Here is a 6,826-nt window from a genome sequence, read left to right as displayed (position 1 = left end):
GAAGAGCGAAAGAGGCATTAGCCGTTGCTGGCTTGTGTGTGAATGTGGAGGGAGATGGTGTGCTTTAGCTGAAATGATAGTGTTTGTACCCGCATGAGTGGGCTTCAGGCTGGTGCCTGGCTGCACGCGTGCTGAGTATTGAACTGTGCTGGCTTCAACTAACCGCTGCAGGGACCTAGCCGCAGAGCCGGTGTGTGAGCACAATAGAAAAACACGTGTTAAAGCTCTTGTTTCCCTTCATTTCACCTTCCCTAGTTCAGGACCTTGTGGTAGTGGCACGTAAACAGGCCTTGACAAAAATGTTGTTGTAGACTAAACGTTTAAATCACGAGTGCTTCTGCAAGGTGGGACTGGCAACCATCCAGCCCTTTTTGGGGGTCATGTCAACATGTTTGTACACTGTGTAGGAGAACGAATCTCAGTGGGATTGCTTAGGCATCATTGCAATGCAAATATTGAATTATAATTACCCTAACAACCACAAAAATGCAGTAGATGTTCTTTCACTTGAAATTAAAGCTCAACAAAGCTCCTGCCTTCAACATGCGCATCACGCAATGGCTACTGCAGTACCAATCTTCCTGTGGAGAGAAGAGGGAAAATGAATATTCAGCAATTGTTTTAGTTAAGCTGATGCTGCTGTAGACTCTGGCTTAATCTTTGAAATGCAAATTTTTTAAAACTGGAGAAATCAAGAGATGACAATCAATCTTTTTCTCCAGGGTAGGAGGAACTTTAAAAAAAAATAAATAAATTAAACCTCTGTTCTCTTTCAAAGTTTTTTTTTTTTTTCCTGTGGAAACACTGATAATATTCATGGGGGAGCTGTGTTTGGGCACTGCCACATCCTCTGGGCTCAAACAGCAAAGACACTTGGGTATTTGCTGTAGATAGCTGAGGAGTATGGGCCAGCATTTCACCAATATTTTTTTTGTCAGCCTCCTAAACGCATATTTTATTTATCTTAAACTAGATCTGTGCTCATTATCTCCTCTGTTCTTGGCTGTGTTGTGTTTTTGCAGTTCCCCAGGCCTTGGTCTTTGTTATCCCATGGTGAATAACCATGCTCTGTTAGAGGAGATGGTCAACTGTTAGCAGCTTCTCTCAGCTTGTTGGTTTCCAAATGATTTGTGGTCACTTCTAGGAAGGCATTTTGGAAAAAAACAAAACAAAACAAAACAAAACAAAAAAAAACGCATGTGTGATGGGTTTGGATCTTTCTCTGGTGAATTAAAATCTTTACTGTAGCTAAAAGGGAAAGCAGTAGATGTCTGAATAGGGACATTTGCTAAACTCTGCTTGTCTTTCATAATCCTGGGGTGCTTTACTAAGAAGAAATAAATAAGAAAATTTGGTCTTTTGTCTCTTTCGTCTGATTAGTTTATCAGTGAATGTTGTTTAAAACTTCATAAAATCTTATCTATAAACTTGCACTAAAGAAGAGGAAGTCTATTCTCTTGTTATCCCCGAGATGCCAGATGTCCATAAGTTTATATAAAACATAATAATTGCACATAGTAGTAATGAGCTAATCAATATTGGAACTAGTCCATCAACTTTCAGTAATGTATCACATAGATTCCAGTTTGTCATAATAGGTGTCTCTTTTTTTATTATTCCTTCCAAAAGATAACAATTGTGCAAGAATGTTCTTTTACAATATAAGGTCAAAAATGGTGGTTTAAAGGGTCTGTTTTGTCATCATCTGGGCTAGGATTGCCTAGCGTATTGTGATAGAGATTTGTTAGTCACTAATAATGTCTTGAGACTGAGTAAATCACTGAGGTGACTTAGCTTAGCTAAGGTCAGCGTTGTGGCCTAATCATCCATCCACTCTGCCACCAAAGGTATGTTTTGGTTTCTGGATTTGGCAGGGCCTGAATGTGGCTTGCCCCCCAGAAAGCAGGGACTGAAGGCTTTGTCCCAGACTGTCTGGTGGTTTCTCTTCTGCCGCTTCAGCTGGACAGAATGATTTTCTGAAACATCACAAAAGCGTCATGGAGTTTCCTTCTCCTCTCTGTTTTTGGTGTGTTTCTGACTTTTCCACCTTTCTTTCCATAATGGCAGGGCCCACTTAGATGTAAGTATGGCCTAGATGTTGCACCCCAGAAATCAAACCAAGAGCCAACCCCAGTACATGCAGACAAGAGCGAGCACAGAACATGTGAACTGATAACAATAGAAAGCAGAAATTTCGTTCTGTCATGAAAGCTGTGATTAAGGATTTCAGTCCAAATCCCTTTGGGTAATTACACGTAAATTTACTTCAGTCTATTGCCCAGGACCTCCAGGCACACGCCAGCAGCCAGTTTGTACTCTGTGCCAATCAGCATGCAGAAGTTTAGCCTGTTAGCGATGCAGCTCACCACTGGAAGAACACGATGCTTCTCCAAATGTATTTACCAGCCATACGAAAGGGACCCAGGGTACTGGGTTCATCTGCCATCAATCAATTGCCTTAAACTTATTTGAGAGGTTGTTGTATCTCTTATTGCTCACGCTGGGGGGTCTGCAGTGATCTAAGCTTCTTAATGGTACCTTTCAGTAAAAGGGACAATAATAACAGGAACTGCTGTTGGGAAATAGACGTGAAGACAACTATCTCCACATAAAAGCGGAGAGATGTAGGACTGAAATTTAAGCCAGGATTGTGGTGGTGTAGTCACCCAGAAGACTGGGTGCCTTGTACTATGGTCAGTATCTTTCTATCTTTGTTTGGGGTGGGGGCTTCCTTACATAAGAAAACGCTATTGTTCTTTGCACTGTAACAACCTAGAAGACTTTCCCTAAAAGCTCCTTTCTCACTTGACATAGAGCAAGTGGAAACTCTTTTCTCCGGGGTCCTGAGTGTGAAGTTTTGAGGACAAAATGCATTCTGATGAGATTCAAGTGCCGTTATAGCATGATATCACCGTGGCTATACTAAAATAGCTACTACAAAGGTATATTTAATGCCCACTTATGTAAGGTATGAGTAAATGTTACAAGCCATTATGAAGTTCCTGCAGGACTCTCCAAAATACAGACCACCTCTTAAAATCTTGAAGAAGTTATGTTCTTGGATTTGTGGGAATTTTTGTTGGTGGGTTTTGTTGTTGTTTTGGGTTTTTTTTAAACCAGCTATAGAATGACTGCAACTAGTTTAGTGGGAGTTAGTCTCATGTGAATTTCTACTCACACAGAAGAGAAGGTATCCAAAGTTTCTCATCAGTACTTTGCAATGCTATTGGTTTCCTTTTCAGACTTCAGGAGCTGTTCAAAAAGCCCACGGGCATTCTAGTAGCAGTTGTACAATGCTGGTGGTAAAAGTCACATAAACCTTAGTTTGATTACATGGTGAGCAGCATCTAGAAAGGTGCCATTCTTTCTACTTGGGCTGGTAAGCCTGCAGTCGTGTCCTGAACTATTCTGCACTTGCTACTTATCATCCATTGGCCATGATTCTCTCCTTGATGCAAGATGGAGGAGCTTCTCCTGAGCCTTTCTAAATTCAGCTGTGCAGAGAACAAAGGTTTGCCTGGGTCTTGACCCAGAAATCAGGTTCAGCTCACTGCTCCCCCATGCTTGCATGGTATGTCTGGTGCTTTGGCCACAAAACCAGGACTTAAGAAGAAACAACTTTGCTAGGTGGCTTCTCATGTAAATTTGTTGAAATTCCCTGGATGTTTGGACAATGTTCTGATTTCTAAAATTCTGTAGCAAAGCCAAAATGATACATGTGCTCAAGTGGTCTTTTTAACAACATTGGAACAAAATTGTTTCCTCCTTTTGAGAAAGTTTCCAAGATATTTGCTTTTCAGTCTATTTTTTTTGGAAATGAAACTAGACTTTGAAGTCCAGGGGGTTTCCTCAGGGAGGGTGAAGCTACATTTTCAGTTAACTCTACAGAGAATGATCTTGAAGCCTTGGAACCAACTCCCTCTTGTCACAGATGCAGACATAAAAGCAAAACTGGCAGAGATAAGTCCATAATTTCACAGTCCTCTAATTCTTAAAGGAAATCTCCTCTGTCCCCTCCAGCTACTTCCCCAAGCTTACTAAAATTAAAGCTTTTCTGAAGTAGAATCTTGTATATTAAGCCTCCAGTTTTCTGATCTTTCCTCTCTGTGCCATGGCCAGAGAATCAGGGTTGGGGGAAGTGAAGGCACACAATGTACTGACCCATTTATAGGCTGCAGCTCTGGACTGTGCTCTCCTTCTGCTCTCTGGAAAGCTTTTTTTGCAGGTTGCTAATTGACCAATTGTGAGCCAAAAGCACAAACACACTTGGCCAATGTACAGGAGGTCTTGAAAGCCGTGTTCATGAAAAATGATTCACTGAACTTACAACACCCATCATATCCCAAGTAGTAGTGTGCCATCATTACTTTCCCTTCTTAGCACCTATTAAAGAGAATCCCTGGACTAATCCTTCGGAGATAATGAGCAGAATGATGGTAGTCATAGAAACTGCTGCTTAAATATCTGTTTTGCACAAACTCCAGAGTATGCAAGTGATGGAAATCTGTTTCAGCCCTTTATGAACCACTGCCATTTTATTAGCTCTAAGCAAGTTTCCCGTTCAAAAATGGTATAACTACGTCTGTTCTGGAGCTGGGCTTGTTGGTAGTGAAATTAAGGGGAATTTCTAGACACAGTGCTTGCTATCTATTGGTAAATGGCCTCCTGAATAAGTATTATTCAAGGCTCAAAAAATAATTGAGGTGGCCATAGAAGGAGGTGCCTCATACATGTACCCATTGTATTGTAAATAGGCTCTGTTAAACAGGTCCTGATGCATCGTGGTTAAAACCACTTTTTCTGGTGGGGATCCAGTTCTGTTGCTCAGAGAACTGTAGATCTGCTGGTCCATGTATCCTTGTAGCTTCAGGCTGGGAGAACTGATATTTTTTTTTTTTTTTTCATCACACTCACTAAATTATGTGAGTATTAGAGGATGCTACTTGGGGCAAACAAACATGGTGATTAGGCACATTTAATGAGCCCTTTGCCTACAAGGACTTCAGACTTCTTGGGCTCTTACTAAGTTTGTCTAGTTTAAATTCTCTTGCACAGCCAAGTACAGCTGACAGACTACTAAGTGCAGTTTTATACCAACCTCCCTGTTCCAGCTCAAGGGAGAGATCAACAAACTGTAAAGAGCACAGCAGAGTGTGGTTACAATGGTCAGGGGCCTGTAGTATGGGATGTACTGGGAGAGGCTGAGGTAAAGGGCCCAGTTCAGCCTAGAGAAGTTAAGGAAGGGGCTAATTGCCATGTGCAATCACTTTGATGCTTAGGCAAATATCAATTGGAGGGAATAGGTATAAGCCCTTTCATAGGGAATAACCCTTCATTATGGAGCAAACTCCATCAGGATCAACTCAGTCAAACCTAGACAAGTTACATGGGGACAGCCATACTAAAAAATAACTTTCTAATGGACAATAGATGATCTTTAAGGTCCCTTCCAACCCAAACCGTTCTATGATTATTGGCAGTTGAGAAATTCTTGTTAAGGTACAGCCCATTCCTTCTGAGAAGGCAGGGAATGGGAGAGAAAACTATTCTGAGAAGGCAGGGAATGGGAGAGTGCTGCTTCAGTGCTGCTTCACAGAGTGTGGGTGCTATGGGCTAAAAGAGCTGTTAAGACCTGACGATGTCTGCAAGATAAACGTGTCAGCTTGGCTGATGACAGTATCCCCACTTGCCACAGCCCAGGTCTGTTGGTGCAGATCCCTCTCGCATCACATCAGTTTGAGACAGCCAAGGAGCCAACAGGTCTCAGCTGAGACTGCGGAGAGGTGTCCCTCTCTGGAGCCAGCTCCAAATGCTGACCACTGGGCATGTCTCTCCTCTACTGCTAGAGGTTACTGTCCTCTTTGCTGTCCTGGACTGGCTGATAAGGTGAACTTCTGTCAGGCAAAATCAGCTGGGTCAGTCTAAACTTGAGCTCAGCTCCTCTGGGGTGCTTAATTGCCTTGGATGTTTAACTGACTCATTAAGCATTTACTATCCATCAGCCAGCTACCTTGCTCCCACCTGATCTGCTGCTGCTGAGCCCTGACAGAGCCACCTACGCTGTGGTTATCAGCAGTTGTAGCACAAGCATAATCTCTGAAGACCTCAGCCGGGGTTTTAAAACCATCCCCAGTTTATCACATCGGTATCCCCAGAGAAAATGAAAAGAAAAGATGGCCAGTCAGACCCCCAGCTTCTCTTGGGAGGCTTATAGGAAGGGTTATGTCCAGACTACCATGCTGACAAGGATGTTTCTCCTCTGCAAGTGGATGCCCTAATCCCATGTCCAGCAGTGACCTGCCTTTTCTCTGACTGCACAGAACAACTTCTGACAGGCACTCAAACGCCTGTCTCTGATTGTTAGTGGAGTCAAGGTTATGTTTAGGCTGTTGACTGTACACTGAAGTCCCCAGTGAAGGAAAAAACCAAAATAATGTTGCTGCCTTATCAGTAAAGTCTATGTGGAAGCACGGTGTGAGACCTGCATATGCGGAAAGCCAAAATTTATTAGAGGTCCAGCTCCATTGATGACGGACAAGAGAGGAATTCAAGGACAGAACTTAATTCCTTGAAACATCTTCTTCTCTTCTTATATGTTTTGATAAGAAAAATAAGGATGTGGAAAGGAACAAAACGGAGCCAAAATTTCAAAGTCTTAACTCCCTGGCAACTTATGTATTAGTTGATGTACAACTGACGAGTAAGGTAGCTTTTTAATTGCACTTCATTAGTTGTACGAAATAACCTGAAAATTAGTAATTTATAATTTATACATTGCCTCTTTAAGACAACGTTTCCAAATGCTGGAAGGAAGAGCGCTCTTCCC

This window comes from Eurypyga helias, unplaced genomic scaffold, assembly GCF_000690775.1.
Source record: "Eurypyga helias isolate BGI_N326 unplaced genomic scaffold, ASM69077v1 scaffold75, whole genome shotgun sequence".
Lineage (NCBI taxonomy): Eukaryota > Metazoa > Chordata > Aves > Eurypygiformes > Eurypygidae > Eurypyga > Eurypyga helias.
The sequence above is the reverse complement of the archived record's forward strand: the minus strand, read 5'-3'. Positions refer to the sequence as shown.